The sequence below is a fragment of the Ptychodera flava genome, unplaced genomic scaffold (genome assembly GCF_041260155.1).
Source record: "Ptychodera flava strain L36383 unplaced genomic scaffold, AS_Pfla_20210202 Scaffold_32__1_contigs__length_2955704_pilon, whole genome shotgun sequence".
NCBI lineage: Eukaryota > Metazoa > Hemichordata > Enteropneusta > Ptychoderidae > Ptychodera > Ptychodera flava.
This window is the reverse complement of record NW_027248354.1, coordinates 2,255,772-2,275,000: the sequence shown is the minus strand read 5'-3', so window position 1 is coordinate 2,275,000 and position 19,229 is coordinate 2,255,772.

Below are 19,229 nucleotides of genomic sequence, written 5' to 3'. Positions count from 1 at the left end.
ACAGGCATGGGTATATGATAAATCGGTTATTACCCATATCGCCTTGTGATGCGGGACGGGGTCACCATGTTTTTGAAATGCCCAATAGGGGCCTGTGTGTTTCTGAATTTCGACAAGGACTCATACTTGCCTAAAATGCATGGTGCAAGCCAGGAATTCCATCATACAGTTGCATTTTTCGGCGGATTCGTCGGGCGCGTACCTCAGATAATTAGACATATTTTTCAGCACGCCATAAAAAGAATAATATGATTGTTCAAATATATTTATTAAGGGAAGGCAACAACAAGATCGAAACGGCAGTTCGTATTCTAGGATATGGCATTGCTTTCAAAATATCAAGAACTTACGATCTTGGCGAACCCGAAAATTCTGTTTGATGGCAACTACTGTTTACTGTGACCCAAATCTACGTGACCACAACGGACCGTCACCACCGGTACCGGTGTCCACCGTTGTCAACTCGTCAATCCGATCTTGGTCGTCAATGTTATGCTTACGAACTTTGATGTTGCAGTGACACATATGTCGCCTGTAGATGCCTTCAAATTTTGTCACTGAAGGAAACACTGCTCTGTTGCCCGGGTCACCTTTCGGAAAATACATGCTAAGTGTGCACTGAAGAGTTGAGGCTAGAGTTATAACTGACAGCTGATGTCTCAGCTACAGTGCAACTTGCAGGTTCGATTCCGATCGAGAATTTACGGAATTTTTATGTGATGAAGGAGATTTATTGTTGTTCGTCGAATGATCGATATTTTGCCTTCGACGTCACTTTCCGAAGCTCATACGGTACTTATTTATTTAGTTGAACTTAAGTTGAGGTGTAGATTTTGAAGTTTCGGGTTTATCGCCACGCAAGGTTTCAAGATGTCACAGTGACGTTGAGCCGTCCAGTCCGAGCTGGAGCACCAGCCGCGAATAGCTGTGGGGTCCATAGCTGTGGTGTTTTCAGACGGGATTCCTGCCTTTTACGGCCGGTTTTGACTTTTCCGACTTTTAACCCCGCCACCACAGCTATGGGATATTCCATAGACTAGCCTCCAAATCCGCCGCAAGCACCTTTGCGCAAGTTTGCTCGACTATATTTCGAAAAATTTTCCATCCAAATTACAAAATTGCCAACACTCATCGACAGCTGGTTATTAGGGACTCACCAGACCAGAAATCCGCTCAAAATTCACTGAAATATCGCCTTTTTTTCTAAGTTTGCGCGACATGACTACACGTAGACCGCCATTTTGCTAGCGTAAAAATGTTGGTCGAGGATCCCTGCAGTAGGTCACTACAGTGACGTAGGGCCGTGACCTCTCAACTTCTAAACACAAACTGAGAGATTCATCGTGTGATATCGATGACCATCGTTCGTCTTATGGACATTCCCAGTCTCACAAAACTGAAACCAAACTTTTACTTGGGGGAAAAAAGTTCAGTCCTAGGATCTATAATTATTCGTGGCGCGCCGCGCGGATGCTGGCCGTTATATAAATCACTCTTTTATTTCATAATCAATAAAAAGAAGATACACAATAAAACCCAGGTCCTCAGCCGCATATGAGAAAAGGCAAAATGTTCCTCGAACTGGCAAGAGGCAGGGCAAACAAAACAATACAATAACAATGAAGAACATGACGTATAACATCTTGCCCCCCCCAAAAAAAAAAAAAAAACAAGCAATAAAATATTTGACAAGGAAAAACCGCGCAAGAAAAAAAGGCGATATTTCAGTGAATTTTGAGCGGATTTCTGGTCTGGTGAGTCCTAATAACCAAGCTGTCGATGAGTGTTGGCAATTTGTAATTTGGATGGAAAATTTTTTCGATAATATCGTCGAGCAAACTTGCGCAAAGGGTGCTTGCGGCGGATTTGGACGCTAGTCTATGGAATATCCCATAGCTGTGTGGCGGGGGTTAAAATCGTAAAAGTCAAAACCAGCACGTAAAAGGCATGAATCCGTCTGAAAACACCACAGCATATGGACCACAGCTACAGCCGCGACGGCGCACCTCCATTCTATTTGTTAAAATAGCTACAAAAGCTTTAGCGATTCGAAATTTCGTTGGACATGCCTTCCATGCTTCCATGTCTGAATTTATAGCATTACCTCTTTGTAAAAAAAGGCAGCAGATTACGGCATCGATTGCGACAGATTGGTCTGTGCACCAAAGCGTCACGGCGAAGGGCAGGAAAAAGTTCCGGTAGTTGACTTACAACAGGGGCAATTCTGATTTCTTATCCGTCCTGTTCTATGTCACACAGGTGGCGATCCGTAATTCTTTTCCAGCATAAGTTTAATGTCATTGTCCGCCAGTGGCTCGGCGGCTCGAGATTTATTATTGTAGTCTGCTGTCACTTTTTGACGATCTACCAGATAACACAAAATGTCGGCAACGGAGCATCGTCACGTAAATGTCAGTGGTGAAGAAAGTTGACCGATTCATCGCGAATCAACGCCGAAAAACACAGTTCACGCCACGAACACATCAGTAAAGCAATTCATAAGCTTTTTGCAGGCTACCGAGTGCAGTCAATGTGAAGTTTATTTGTTGCCATAAGAAATTCTTGGTCAACACCATACCGGAAATACATCCTTTGCCCTTCCACTTAAGATCGCAACGCTTCGCTCTGAGTGCATCTTTAGACACCTTAAAACTCTATCCCTACAAATGGAGTAATGGTAGCCTTTCTCTGAAAGGTAACGATCGATGCATCGCACTCACTGCCATCACATTTTGTGTTGTCTACTCAATCGTCAAAAAAGTGACAGCAGACTACAATTTTTACCAGCCCGCACATAAATTAATGAAAATTCTAGAATCAGGCGTATTTCATATTTTACACAATGTATATTAATAACCCGTATTTCCCTAAACTTAATTACCTTCCATCTTGTGCGTTCCGAGAAATTGATAGCAGTGATCAGCGTGTCCTGGACAACTAAGTTTGTTTGTTTATGTTTAAAAGTAGTCTGGGTCCAATGTCCACCACATGTGGAATATGGATTCATCGTAGTCATATACCTATAGTGTGACGTCATACTATAATGATAAAAAGATCTATGTATCCCTTATCATGTTATTCAGGTCGGTAATACATAGTATTATTGAATGTTCTTTTAGCACGACCAAACATTTTCATTACCTGAACTAGTAACGTTTCGCCTGTCCTCTTCGGCAGGCTTTGTCAAACTGACGTGATCGTAAATATGTTGAAGTTGATACGCCCCCTCATCTCTATTCATGATGGATGCCCCCTGTCTTCTGATGTGGATAGATTCCCTGATATGCCTGGATAGCCTGTCTGATTCTCTGTCTATTATTTGTGCGGCGTTCCAGTCTATGATGTGATTATTCTGGGCGACATGGTCTGTGATTGCTAACTTGTTATATTCCTTGTTTTATTTCAACATATTTACGATCACGTCCTCACCACTACGCCACCTAGCGGTATGACAACAAACAGACAGTTGACAAGCCTGCCGAAGAGGACAGGCGAAACGTACTAGTTCAGGTAATGAAAATGTTTGGTCGTCCTAAAAGAACATTCATATAACAAAAGGTCTATGTATGTTTATTATATATATTATTATATATATATATATATATATATATATAGTATATATATATATATATAATATATATATATATATATATATATATTATATATATCTGTCTGTGTCTGTGTCTGTGTCTGTGTCTGTGTCTGTGTCTGTGTCTGCGCGCGTACTGGATTGGTACTGCGTAGACTGATTAGGCTTACAATATGCAATTTTCAAAACCAGTCCAATGTTCCTAGTATTCGCACACTTTATTCCGATAGGATGTTTGTGGGCTTCTCATACAAGATGTTCGTGCCCCACAGTACTGTATATTCCCATAAATCATTGCGATTTGTATCCTCAGAGATTCCCCAGAGAAGTCTACCAGGTCTCTCATGTGTAGACAAATTCATAGAGTAGTTGTAACAATTCTGAAAACGTACTTTTAAGAACACCATTCTTCTCAATTCTCATTTTAAATGATTTGGAAAATTATGCAAGATTGAGAGAGGAGATAGCATTTTTGTAAAATTTCCACAGATTGTGTCTTCAGCCATACAGAATAATGTGATGGAAAGTAGGGAGACCAGTTGCACCTGTTTTTTGAAACAAAAGGATATTGATTTTTCCAATTTAAATGACAAAAGAAATTTGCATTCTAAGTTTTCTCAGTTCGTCATAACTTGCTGCCTAAAAACTATGGCATTTGTAGTACCTACAGAGCATGACTTCCATGGTTGTTTAATGGTTAATTTGAAATTTTGCTGAAATTTCTAAACGTACTTTAACTAGATATTATTTATCAATATTCTGATGCTGCACACTAGTGCTTACATGCAGAACTGAAAAAGGTTTTAGAAAAGTAACCTCCATGGATACAAATCAAAGAGAATTGTGGGTAATTTATTGTACTGTGTGTCCTAAGGTGAGAAACAAAAACAGATCTACCTGTGGTATATCTCGCAAGTCAATCTCTTGATATGAGGATCTGTCTCTACCTCCAACTGCATTTAAAACATATAAATTAGATTAAACAGGAAACGGTGCATATTTCGATGATATATACTACCTACTTCTATTATATGGACGTACTGTCACCGCAGACATCACACCTGAATATTCAAACTCGCGATCGATTTGAGTAGTTCACTCATCTATGCTCTCGCTTTCGCTCTTGCTTACATGTCATGGACTGGTCAAAATCTCGTGATATACCATCGCTTGGTGTGATTTACTGCTTAATTAATATTATGTCTTTCGATATTTTATCACTTTGGCGTAGTTATTGTTTACGTACATTACAGTACATTCATTTGCATTTCAAATTAGACACAATTATATATATATATTATATATATAATATATATATATATATATATATATATATATATATATATATATATATATATATATAAAGTAAAACCAGGATGGTTGGACAGCCTCGTATACATTACGTTTACTTTTTTTGTACGTCCAACACAAGTTGTAGATAACATTGTAGTTAAAATAAACCGACTCATTTGAATGAAATACTAACCATGTAACACTCCACTCTACTGTTTATCTTTGTGTGTCTATAAAAACAGATTGGCATCAGTACGTCTTATGGTTAGCCTGAGTACTATCCTAATTAACTTCGGTCTCTACTATCAACTCGATAAGTAATTTAGCAATTCCCTTGTGTGTTCTATCCTGACACTCAAATGAGTCAGTTCTTTTTATCGACAATGTTATCTACACAGCTTGTGTGCCACGTACAAAAAAGTAAACGTGATGTATATGAGACTGTCCAACCATCCTGTTTTTTGAGATTATTACTGCACAGAGTTGAGCAGGCTTACAATATGCAATTTTCAAAACCAGTCCAGTGTTCCTATCCGCACACTATATTTCCGACAAGATGTTTGTGGATTATCATACAAGATATGATATGCGTGCCCTAAAGTGCGAAACAAATGTGATAAATCTTACCTGTGGTATATCTTTCAGGGCAATCTCTTGATATGGATGATCTATATCTTCCTGCAACTGCATTATAACATATGAATTCGATAAAACAGGAAAGAGTGGACAAAATTGCTATGAGGTATTCCACCCACATATTGTGTATATATACCTTAACCGTCAAAATCGCGCCTGAATATCCAAACCTAATAACACCACCAAGGTTTCAGAATTAAGGTACGATTTATCATCATAAGATTTCATTATCAGGTCAGTTACTTTCGATTCACTTCAATATGCCGCTTACCTTTCTATCCTGCACTAATTTTCGTTTTCTTTTTCTCCAGACGGCTACAATAACAACAGCCAACACTGCTAAAACCACGATGATAAAGAACGTTGAAACAACCGCTACGGCGACTGAGGATCCACCTCAAAAGAGCAGAAAAAAGAACATGTTCGTAAATACCTGTTATCCGTAATACAAATGTCAGACCCTCAAAATCGTTACCATTTGCTACAAAAACTGTAACTTCAAAAAGAAGCGTAAGTAAGTATTTAAAAACTGCACTCTGAATAACAAAAACAGACAATTTAATAGTTTACTGTAATTTGAAAACAAGCTCGGTCATTTCTGGTGTCATTGAGGGGTAAGAATGACTTCGACTTACTGGTGTTGAACGCTATTATTTTAACTGTTTATCATAAGAAATGACATATATACTAGTGCGTTTTGGAGACATAACTTCTCTAAATATTTAATATAATCTCATAAATATCGTATAAGTTGTTTTTCGTGCAATTTCAAGGCACAAGAAGTAAGAAAATTGCCTTTTCATTTCTAATACTTTCGAAAAAGAGTAAGACACTTGTATATGATGAAATAAAATACAATTTACAAACAAAAACCAACATATAATTGAGAACATTTTCTGTTACACTTTTCTGGCAAGCGCTGTAAACTTTATTGTTATTAATAGACATTTTACGATAACAAAATATTTAGTAAAGCCATTTAAAAAACACCTTGCAAGTGAGATTTTTCTGACTACAACAAAGCATCTTGCAATTTAAAATAAAACATCATTCAACTACTGCTTGTTTTTTGAAGAGAGAATTACATCATTGAATAAAGGCAAAATGACAACTGTAATACATTATGGAACTTTTTTACGAAGCAATTAAGCAAAAAACATAGAATTTTGATTTGGGTGTGGGTCGCAAGGTAAATCTTACGTCATTAATAGTAAGTTTTGTCAAGCAATTTATCACGATCCACATCAATATTCCAACAAAGGGCACAAATGTGTTTACAATTGATTCAATAGTGAATGCGAACTTATATATTTACGATGATTACGAGTTAATTTGGAAAGAAAAACTATGATCATTTCTTTAATCAACATCTTCATAAAGGTAACTGGATACCTAATGGATACTTTCAGATTTGTATTTTTTTCTCGGATATAGAAGTCCCAAACCCCAATAAAGTATATATTTTCTGAAAGCCCCTGATATTAGGAAATCCGACCGTACACACTATACAGTCATTATTTCCATAATAGTCACGTGACAAACGTTTTCCCTAAATAAGTTTATCCTTCCCCTAGCTAACACGCTGCACGATTTCCTGTTGAAATTTATGCATTGACAAGCCTTATTTTATAAATTAGCAATACCTTCAAATCCATGTATGCGATTTGTTCTCCGTATCCCCATTCAAATTAGGGCGCGACAATTACAATTCCTTAAAAAGCACCATATTTTAACACATTTAATAGTGCATAACCAAAAACACAAATACAAACAAAGGTAACCCCAGACACGCGTTTGAAGGGTATTACCAAAACGTGTAAATGAATAGGGAAGTAAAACGATTTTTGGAAGGTTAAACAAAACCCTTGTCATATGACTATTATGCAAATAATGATTATGTACTGTTCAAAGTCGAATCTCCCAATATCAGGGCTTTCAGAAAATGTATACTTTAGTGGGGTTGGACTTTATAAGTGAGAAAAAATAAAAGTCTCAAAGTGTCTATAAAGTATCAAGCTACCTTAACTGACTGCTTATATCTATAATCGATTGACCTGTCATTCGCTCAGTTTTCAGCGATGTATTTATGGCTTTGATACAGTTAGTGTACGATGTGTAATAGTTAGTTTGCGAGCGTACTTCTGAACTATACAACGTCTGGAGGGGAAAAAGTCAGCAAAATGTGACAACTTCCCGGTACAACTACACCTGCTTCTTGAGCCAATCTTTTAGCGTGGGCATTTCGCCGAGCGGTTCTGTTTCTTCTCCTCTTGGTGACAGAATACCGCAAGTAGGGATTTCAAACCCGCTTGGAGACACCAAACTTGTTTCATATCCGCGGTAATACTTTATTTCAATACGTATTCAAAAGCAATATTCATTTGTGCATATTTGCAATTTCTTACCTGATAAAATTACATTGAGCTGTATTTCACGTTGATCGACTCCGAGATAATTTTCAGCGATACAAGTGTACTTCCCTGCGTCGCCTTCGTTAACACTAGCGATATCATAAGTACCACCATGGTCTCCAGCATCTAATGTATTCCCATCTTTCTTCCATGTTACGTTGGCATCTGGGTAGGCATCGACTGTACAGATAAGACTCGCAGAAGACCCCATAGTCACTTCAATTATCTCATGCTCCTCACCTATAATGCTTGGTTTGTCTGGAAAGAAAGAGAATGAAGATGTACGAACATTTCAATAAATAAACACTGTCAAACTTTCCATCGATATTAAAGCATTCTTTCCATTTGGTTTACATCGTCCACTCGCTTTCTTTTCAAATACTGGTGATAAATTTGTGTTAAATCATTCATACTTATCTGTCAAGTTTGATAATGATTGAAACCCCTTTTTTATACTCCTTGATAAAATAAAATAGCTTGATGTGAAACCAGTTCAAGAAAGCAGTTTGAATGTCAACGATTATGGCTAAACATATATGATTACGCTGTAGTGACAAGCTGAATAGTCTGTTCCTATGTAGTTTTGACTTCTTATCCACATACAAACAAAAATAAGTTAACGAAGCTTTGATCGTCACGAGTTACAAAGACTAGCCCTTCAAATATAGACTGATAAACACAGTTGTGAGAATACAAGTCCAGACTCTTTTCATTGAAAGTGTTAATTGCACGTCAATTAATTCTTAGTTCTTTGTTGAAAATGTCCCCAGGTTTGTTTTTTTAGAATACTTACAATGAACAATGATGGGTATTTTTGTACTAATTGCACTGTCTACACTTTGGTCTGCAAATGTTGTGTTTGCTATACAATAGTAGCTTCCGTTGTTCCAGCGGTGCACTACTCCGAGGTCAAAGGTATGATTCGTGACCCCGTTCTGATTCTCAACATTGTCGATCTGGTTCACAGATTCATTGACGTGAAACAGTGTAATGGAATTGGGATCAGGTACCCCGTCAGTCACTGTGCACGTGACCGTGACTTGGTCTTTGCCTTCTTCGACTGCATCTGATGGTCCGAGAATGTCAACAACTGACAAGTCTGTTGAAGGGTGTGACAAAGAAATTACTTCAAGTGCTGTTACTTTAGTTTCAAGCATCCTGCAAACTTCAGACATAGACTTCTTCTGTCTAAAGATATTGCTTCCTTAATACATCTCACTACGTAAATCAATCTCAACCAACATCTCAATAAGATTGAATAACAACCAACATTCACTATCTGCGTAATAAGCGATGTGTACCCCATGTAGATGTATATTCACACCAGTTACTCTCTCTCTCTCTCTCTCTCTCTCTCTCTCTCTCTCTCTCTCTCTCTATATATATATATATATATATGAAAGTCCAGAGCTGGATTATTTGATTAAAATATTTATGTCAAATGCCCGATGGATGGTAGTTATAATGATGAACACATAATATACCAAGCGGAAGTCATTACATCGGACACAAAACAAACTTACATCGGACTATGTGATACAACATTTAAATTATATATAGAAACCATATTTGCTCGTTCAAAAAACCAAACGCTATAAAAATGCAACTGAGTTAAGTAAATATATTTGGAACTTAAAAGACCAGAACATGAGTATGAAATCAAATGGAGAAAGGTAAAACAAGCTAAGCCATACTCCAATACCAACAAGAAGTGCAACTTGTGTTTGTGAAAAAGTTTTTTATCATATGTAGACTGAAATGCAACCATGGCAACGCTCAACAAAAGAAATGAGCTAATTTCGTGCTGCAGGCACTCTAAAAGATTTCTGCTATCCCACATAAATTAAACACGTATACGCGCGCGTAAATACGCGCATTACGATATGTTCCATTCAGAATGCCTTTGTTCTATTTTCTCATTACTCTAGAATGTATTGGTTTGTATTTGGCAGTTGCCTGATGACTGCATCGCAAGATGCACGAAACTCTGAGTAGCGAATAAATGTTTTAATCAAATAATCCAGCTCCGGACTTTCATCTACCTATGGCTCTAGTTCAACTATTGAGCACTCTGCCAGTCCGATGAAGACATCAATCTACGTCCTGCTCGTATATATATATATATATATATATATATATATATATATATATATATATATATATATATATATATATATATATATATATATATATATATATATATATATATATAATAGATAGATAGATAGATAGATAGATAGATAGATAGATAGATAGATAGATAGATAGATAGATAGATAGATAGATAGATAGATAAAGGGTATAAAATAGATATACTCTGTTGTACATCCCTCGTATGAAAGAGAATAGATATGCTATATTACTAATCCAGACTAATTCGTGCTTTTATTGTATTCGATTTAACCTTATGTACTCACACTCAACGACGACGTGGGTCGTGTCGTGTCCGATATTAATATCATCGTTATAGAAGGTGTCTTTGCTGTGCAATTGTATACACCAGTGTCATTACGATTCACCACCTCAACAGTGTAACTCAAAGTCGAAGAGATTAGTAAACCATTCTTCATCCAACAATGACTGTCAACGGGTGGATTAGAATCCACTTCACAAGTAAGGTTCATCCCTGCACCTTCTTTAATCTTGATATTTGATGCTTGTACCACAACTTCGGGTCCGTCTGTAGGAACAATTTAAGCCTTGTTTTTTCGTATGTTTATTTTGCTGATGTTGATATTCAAAAAGTGTTTTATGACACTTTAACCGAAGAAATACCAGCATAAGGACTTTTGTTATTTAAATGAAACATGTAAGACAAGTGGGGATGTGGTAACATTAAGTACATGCATCAAATTGTCTTCTACTATGAATTCTCAACATGCATCTCTCTCCCTCTCTCTCTCTCTCTCTCTCTCTCTCTCTCTCTCTCTCTCTCTCTCTCTCTCTCTCTCTCTCTCTCTCTCTCAACTTACATTGGACATCGAAGTACGTTGTGTTACTGCCGGTTCCCTTTTCCCCATTGTGGTACGTGTTATTTCCGAAGCATACATACTCTCCAGTCCTGTCACGTGTAACGTTATGTAAATCTAATTCTGAACCTGTGGTCATTTGTCCATCAAAGGACAACCACGTGAACAGTGTATTCATCGGGTTTGCGTCTATAACGTCACATGTAAATGTGACACTTTCGTACTCTCTGCGTACGTGCCATTGAGCGACATTGATTGATGGTGGATCTTGAGAAATAACAGAAATAAAAACAAAATAATTATGTAAAGAAAACAAAAAAGCTATTTAATAGTATTAATGTTGCGTTTAGTCGTAAGACGCTTGTCGGATGTCGATTATATATAAAAACGTCCCTTGGGTTTATTTTGTTTGTGCAATGATGATGGGACATGTAGCTTTGCTATGTTGGTCACAATTAGCAAGGAGGAGATGTGGTACAAAATGTAACGTTTGCCTTCCGACGCTAAACCACCAGTCGTAGACATAATGACACTTTGAGTGCTTTTGATCATTATTTCTTTGTTAACATAAGTATAGCATCGATATTTCTTCACGGACTAAATTGGTTGGTCAACTGATCACACTGTCATTTGTTGAAGCGTATTGACTTCTTAAGAATACTTACATTGCACATTAAGATAGAATGCCTCGTCTTCCATTGCAGTTTCATTATTCCAAAACATGTTATTGGCTTCACAAGTATATTCACCACTTTGATGTCGCTGAATGTCTTCATATTGCAACGTTTCAGTCTGAGTGACCTGATTACCATTGTATTTCCACTGAACATCTGGTGTTGGGTTTCCACTGACATTGCAAACTATAAGAAACTCCCTTCCTTCAATCGCATATGTGATATTATCAAACATGATGATCTCCGGTGAATCTTCAAAGACACAATAACGATTTGAAGGTTTATAAAAGCGGGACATCATTATAAACATTAGACAAATTGAATTACGTGTCGAACTAAGTGACGAACACAATAATACAGTAAAACTTATAACCTTAAAAAACTAGGTTTCCAACCGACCAAGCATGGATTTATTACTAAATAATGTCGAATGGACGAACAACACTCTCTCATCTCAAAGCTACATAAGTCGCTTTATATACAATGATATGCAATATGTAGACTATATAACATCTTCGTGTGACGATTTCAATCGAATAAGAAACCTTTGTAATGAATCATTTTTGCAGCTGGTATTAGATATATCCTTTTGAGACACAGTTTTGATCTATCTGAGATTGTCTGTCGACCACAATACTGCACAAAACTGCGAACAGTAAATCATATATATTTGGTCAAACGCGAATAATTGCGTGGTGAAGATTCGTCATAGAGACAACAGTAAATCAAGCACATAATGTTTGTGATTACCGTCCATGGTTATCACACTGTATAACCTTGAAGTGCACGTGATGAACGAAATAAAGTAAAACGTAGCAGCATAAAAGCAGATTGCAACATATTTATGTCAAGTGAATATAGTCTTACTGATTTGCTATTTTACTCTGTTTCTCCATGAATTACAAATGACCGAAAAGGGACATCACAGTGATATTCTTTACACAAGTCGACTTGACTGCTTTCCCACCATTTCTAAATTTTAAGTTTATGTTTGATATCAGCTGAAAAGCAGATTTTTAGCAAATTCAATATCAACGTTTAACTACACCAGATAAGAATATATATCGGCAATAAAATAATGCCTAAACGTATCTCACAGAAGGATCACTAACACATGTAGAGTGTCTAATTAGTAAGTCTCCTGGGAATTTATGTAAAAGTTTGAACCTAAATTGACAATACGCATGGGGAGGGGAGATATTTGTTACTTACACTGAACATCAACGAATACATTGACCATTCCTGTACCGGATGAACCATCCCAGAATGTGTTGTTCGCCACACATGTGTATTCACCATGATGTTCTCGCAATACTTTCGTGAAGTTCAGCCAATTGTCTTCGGTAATGACATCCTGATTTTGCCACAACACAGTCACTTCTGCTGGGTTGGCTTCAATGACGTTACATTCAAATGATACTCCGTCACCTTCTATGACCTGACCAGTATCACTGGCATTGCCATAGATAATAATTGTTAGCTCTGGATCGTCTTTAATATAAAAAATAAAAACGCTTTTAACGAAACGATAAAAAAAGATCAGTTGCGGACAATGCAGGACCGCCTCATGGTTGAAAAAGATTTTACGAGTGGCTCATACCATTTAAAATTTGAATATTTGAGACATATTTTCAGTGTGAAAATTTAAAAACATGTGATGGACACGTTTAGTCATTATTCAATTAGAATCTCGGTACAATTGGACTTACGTATAGATATACCCATATTGATACTTGATGTTTTAGGAGTTCAGATATTTTAATAATTCATGTGAGTGTTATTTCTGTCTTTATATTTTGACATATCATAACAAGTGACGACTCTTGATCTCATGATCTCAGGTACTTTTACCCACTTTATCATGTGACTTCTTTCGTTCATGCCTTGAATAATAACAGGTTTAGTGAGAGATGTAACAACATAGTGTACCGATGAATTTAATGAAGCTCTAGAATATGATTCGAACTCTTCGCGATGTTGAAAGAAATATGAAAGTACTAACATTGAATATCAATATCGACTGATGAGTTTCCATAACCTTGTCTACCATTAACAAATACATTGGTTGCATGACATGAGTAGGTTCCCCCACTTCCTCTCCGAATATCTTCAACCTCAAGAATATAATTTTCGCTCAATATAACACCATCTGGACCGGTCCATGAAAACGTTGCCGGTGGATTTGCATCTGCTGTGCATTCAGCTGTGTACGTTTTCCCTTCGACAACTTTACCGTTGCTTACATCCTGAATCTCGACTTCAGGTTTATCTGTCGATGATACGATAACATAATACGCCTGTCAAAATAATTATCGAAAGGTCTGAAAACAATGCGTTACATCATAGTTAACAGAAATGCATTGCATTGAGCTTTATATAACACAAAAAGGATAACCCGTACACGAACAATTGACATGAATGCTATGGTTATCACAGTACTGGCTGATTTGCTGTTGTTTCGATGCATATAGGATATGTGTTTTAAATAACACACAATGCAAAATGTTATACTCACAATGTACATTTAAGTCCAAGGTTGCATTGCTATATCCAGTAGTGTTATCATAATAAGTGTTTTCAGCGACACATGTATATGTACCATTATCCTCTCTATGGACATCGGTTAGATTCAATATTCCGTTGTCATGCTTTGTGCCATCCGGAAAGTACCAGTACCATTTGTCAATTACATCCGGGTTACCCTTTTCTTGTACTTCACATTCAGCAAAGTAGTCGTCACCTTCAACCACCGCAGTATTTGTCTCATTGGTGATATTAACAATCGCTGGAACTGAACAAACAGAAAGAAATGCCAACATTATTTGTTTTTAAACAATAACAACCGCTGTCAAAGATTCAATCAATCAATCAATCAATCAATCAATCAAAAGCATTTATATAGCGCCAAAATCCATTGCAAGGTAATGTTCTAAGGCGCTGAACAAGAACACAAAAATCAACACCCTCTCTCAAAGAGATGCGATTTCAAGCCCTTTTAAAGGTGACTCATCGTAGCTCATTAAACCTAAATAACTATGTTTTTACCTGGAAATGCTTCCAGACGATCTGAAACGCAAGAGGTATTTTGCATACAAGGAAGAACAAGTCTAGGCGAAAGCCTACTTAGCTATAACCGTAAAACCTTGAAACCGATGTTAACGCAAATTATGTTTAGTTTATTTCTCATAGAAAAAGGAGCTACTATCGATCAAATTTCTGACACTTCCGTAACTTTAAAGAAAAAATAATGACAGACACCTTAAAATTACAATTTTGAAAATTAGTCACAGGTCAGGGATACCTATTGCTCCGAATGTAAAGCCTTGTCCCTCCAAAACATCGCATCTAGACAGCTTAATTAAATAAAATACCAGGCCTATGTAAATCAAACAATGAAATGACTTTTTCAATTTGTGGATAACCAGTTACATAGGCAGGTAAAACTTATTACGAAGTTCAGTGTACAGTGTATTGAACAATAAAATGAAATTATCTTCAAATACTGATACATTTCTTGTTTCATAAAAATGACAATTGCGTTGCCGTACATCTGTACTTGTATGTCTTCCTGTTTGAATTGTAAGGGAATGGTTTTGTCAGCGGCATTTTGACAACCCAAATTTTAACTTCATTGATTGGACATGTCGTAAAAAACTCTCTGTTTGAAGAACAAATGTAATTTGAAAAAAAAAGCGATTTATTGACTGCAGCATGCCATTCTTAGCTATAGCAATCTTAAAGTCTTTGAGAAAATACAGATAAAATATACTGGAATTAATCACAAATAAATCAAACACTGACCAAAACTATTGATTGTAATGTCTCGTGAGTTTCTCTCAACAGAAAAAAAAAACTGTCAATATCATAGTTAAGAGGAAGTAAAGAGTTACTTTCAGGATTCTTTGTCATATAATCAAGTATGTCCCCAATTCTAGCGTAGAAGTCTCTCATAGAAATCAAATAAAAATATGTTTATTTCTTAAACAAAAACATTGTAGTTGTATACAAAGACAACATACAATTAAAGCCCTGATAGCACTTGTGTTATATGTTTCCTTTCGTATAGGTAGGAAATGGCATGTAAGCATACACTGAAAAAAAACGCCCTACAAAATTAGCTAATTCTAATGAGACATACAGTAAAATACCCCAAGGAAATCTACCAAGTTCCTTACAAGTTCGTTGAACAGAAAAAAGATGTGTGTTCGCAGAAAGGACGAAAATTTGTCCTCCGATCTTGTCCACGTTTCACAGACACCAACTATAGAGTAAACGTCTATAAGAAAGTCCTTAGAATGTTATCAAATAAATGTGCTCTTGAGTCAGTCTTCTAGCATTCAATGTAATGAAAGAATTTTGTTTCAAGTCCCACTCCACCGTCTTATCTTCTTTTTCTCAGCGGATTTTGTAAGGAAGACTTTTCCAACGCTCAAATGATAAAGTTTGGTGATAAAGAGGTCAAGTTCCTAACATAATTATTTACAAAAATCGTGTACACATACTCACATTGCACCTCTATCACCAAAGATTCATTGCACACAAGTAAGTCTTCTTCCTCTTTGGACAAGGTGGTGTGTTTTATTCCACAGCTGAAAACAGTTCCATCATCATGTCTACTCAATGATGTCGTGTACAAATGCTCCGGTGTACTTTCTGTGGACATTGCTGTGTCGTCTTGGGTCCAGACTGTTTTACCGGGAGGCACGCCATTGTCGGCAGTACAGTTGAAGTAAATAGGTCTGTTTACTATTGCAATATGTCCAGGTCGGACTTGACAGGAAGGACCCTCCTCTGTAATCGTAAAAGTTTGAATATAATTGATAAACATCCTATCATGTAATGCAGAAATGCACACACAACCATGAAAGCGTGTGTACAGGTGGCATAGTGCAATTAAAATATTAATATCCTACCCATGATGAAAAGGGTCGCATTGGTAGTCAGATCCACTCTTAGGACGCAGATGAACACAGCTTGTAGATCCGATGTTGCCCTTGATATTACCAAGTTGTACTCTCCTTGTTCTTGATTGCCGTCGATACTGTATAGATCAGGCTCATAAACAAAGTCTCCATCGGTGAGTATATTGTTTGCTACTGTCGCATCATGGATGTACCATTTCATTGACGGCGCCGGACCATCGAATTCAACAGTACAGTTAAGTTGTGCTTCACGTCCTTCTAACGCCAATGTATCAATTGGATGATGAATAATTTGATGTTGTGTCAATACTGGGAAAACAAGTCATACAGTGTTATATTACAGTATATAGTTATCCACATTTAAATGCAGCTCAAGTGTACCAATTTCAACACGTTCTAGAACCAAATATTTGTGCAGTTCATAGTATTAGTACGGAAGCGTGTTCGTGCCGCATTTGTAAGAAAAAAAAAAAAGATCTCATAATTACGAGTTTTGATTCTCGTAATTACTTAATTTGGATTCTCGTCACCTTTTTGTAACATTTCAGCTCGCCGAATAATATTGAGTGGGTTCCTTGGGGGTTTGTTTTATTGAACACTTTGTTAGCGTCTATTTGTAACCAACTTCATGCTTTAATGACATGTGATGAATGAGAACTCAACTAGCTCCAAAGGGGCGAATCCTGCTATGCCGGCCATTTGACCACACAACAGTGCGACATGTTCGAAGTCAGTTAAGTTGAGTCAACAATAATAAACATTTTAAGAAGCGGGAACTTCATGAGCAGTTGTTTGAGTGTTACCAGACGGAAATGTAAGATCTGCACTTGAATGGAAGTACATTAGCATCGTCAACTGTTTTCGCTGCCGCCATTAATTTCATTAAAGGTATACAGTCACATGTAATCTAAATATGCCCATATATGGTCAAATGGGCGTTCCTTGGTATTCAAAATGCTAATGTAAGGGCGCTGTTTTTAAAAAGCGGCCAAGCGCTTAAATTGTGATTGGTTAGATTTTCTCTTTCCACGGTAACTGTGGCAAAATTGGAACAGGTGACAGTATACCTTTAATGTTGATGAATCAATGAATGTGGTGGTGTCAAGGTCACTCACAGCATCAGCTAAGCTAAGCTCGGGAGGGAAGTTCTTGTCGCAAAAGCGGTGTGGTTGGCCTGAATTTTCACTGAAATGTTTCTTTCTTGATGGATCACTTTTCTGTTATGGATAACAGGCGCATGCCATCCAATGATAACCGATGTGCTAACCACGAATGCGCCGCATAACAGTGATTGACCTGTATGACCCCTACTTCAACAACAACCCACCATGCTGTATGAACAGCTCAATGTTTGCTATTTGCTCCCATCTGAGTTGATTCAGGGCGATCTGTCTGTCCCTATCATTTGATATGTAATACCAGGAATTCATGAAGTCAATTCGATTCCTGTTAAAGAGCATTGTACATATTACCTACTAATTCTGCTTAATTTCGTTGCAAAATATTGTCATTGCACAGCTTGCATTGCTGTGTGTGCGTTGTATATCAATGGTTCGTCAATACATTATGTCTTGATGAAAATATGTTCTATAATATCTTATTTCCCCTCAGTATAAAATTGACCGGATGATTGACCGGATAGTGATCCAGAATATAGATGGCGAACTTTCAGCAAATCACTTGGACACGTATTGTTATAGGCTTGACATAATTTAACAAACGCACGTGTTTGAGAATGCTAATGCCATTCAAGCCAATCAGTATTTGACTTATTTATTTTCTGATAAGTTTATAAGTCGTCAATTGTAGTTCGATTTAATTTTAATTATTACATTTATGCGATTTATGTGAATAAATGCATTTTTCAAAATGTATCAAACTTTTTAACATTCGGTGCAAGAGGGAACTATTAATTTAATTTGATTGTTGATCCACTAGGTATAAGCTTAGAGTTTACCGATTACAGGTTTCCCTTAATTTGGGAAACTAAGCAACATAGCTGATTTTTTTATATCTATACAAGCATAGACTTCCTTAACACTATTGCAAGGTTATCATGTTAATGGTTAGCCCATATCGTGCCCCAAGACTGACAAAAGTCTTGTAATAATGTATATATAGGAAATAATGTACAAATAGAGAAAATACAATTTGAAGAGGCTATTTCAGTACGCCGTTTCAGTAGATAACGGGATGAAGGCACATGATTACGATAATTAAAATAAGTAATTACGAGAATCAAAATCTCGTAATAACGAGAAGTAAAACTCGTGATTATGATAATTATAAACCCGTAATTACGAGATTTAAAAAGTCGTAATTACGAGAATTATGTTGTCATGAGAATCTATAGTCTGTCTTTGTCACTATGAATGAATACATATTTTCAAAAACTGTAGTCAAGTAATCACAAATTTCTAAAATCTCAAAATCGTGTGGTTTTCAAAACGCCAGAATGTTTGTATATTGTAATGCCGATGTTTATTGAATCATGTGAAAATTTAACTATCACTGCGTTATTTCAACTCATCGTCTACTTTGAGATTTCCTTTTCACTTCCCTTTGATAACACCTGTGATAAAAAAAATCTTTTCGCTTTTATTAGCCATTTTCAATCATTTCTTAGGTTCTTAGAGTTGCACTTCAATTCGATCATTCATCTAGATCATTAACAATATTTTTGTATTGTTCTTTTACATTAGGAGGAAGCAATGCAAAGACACTAATTGTTAAAC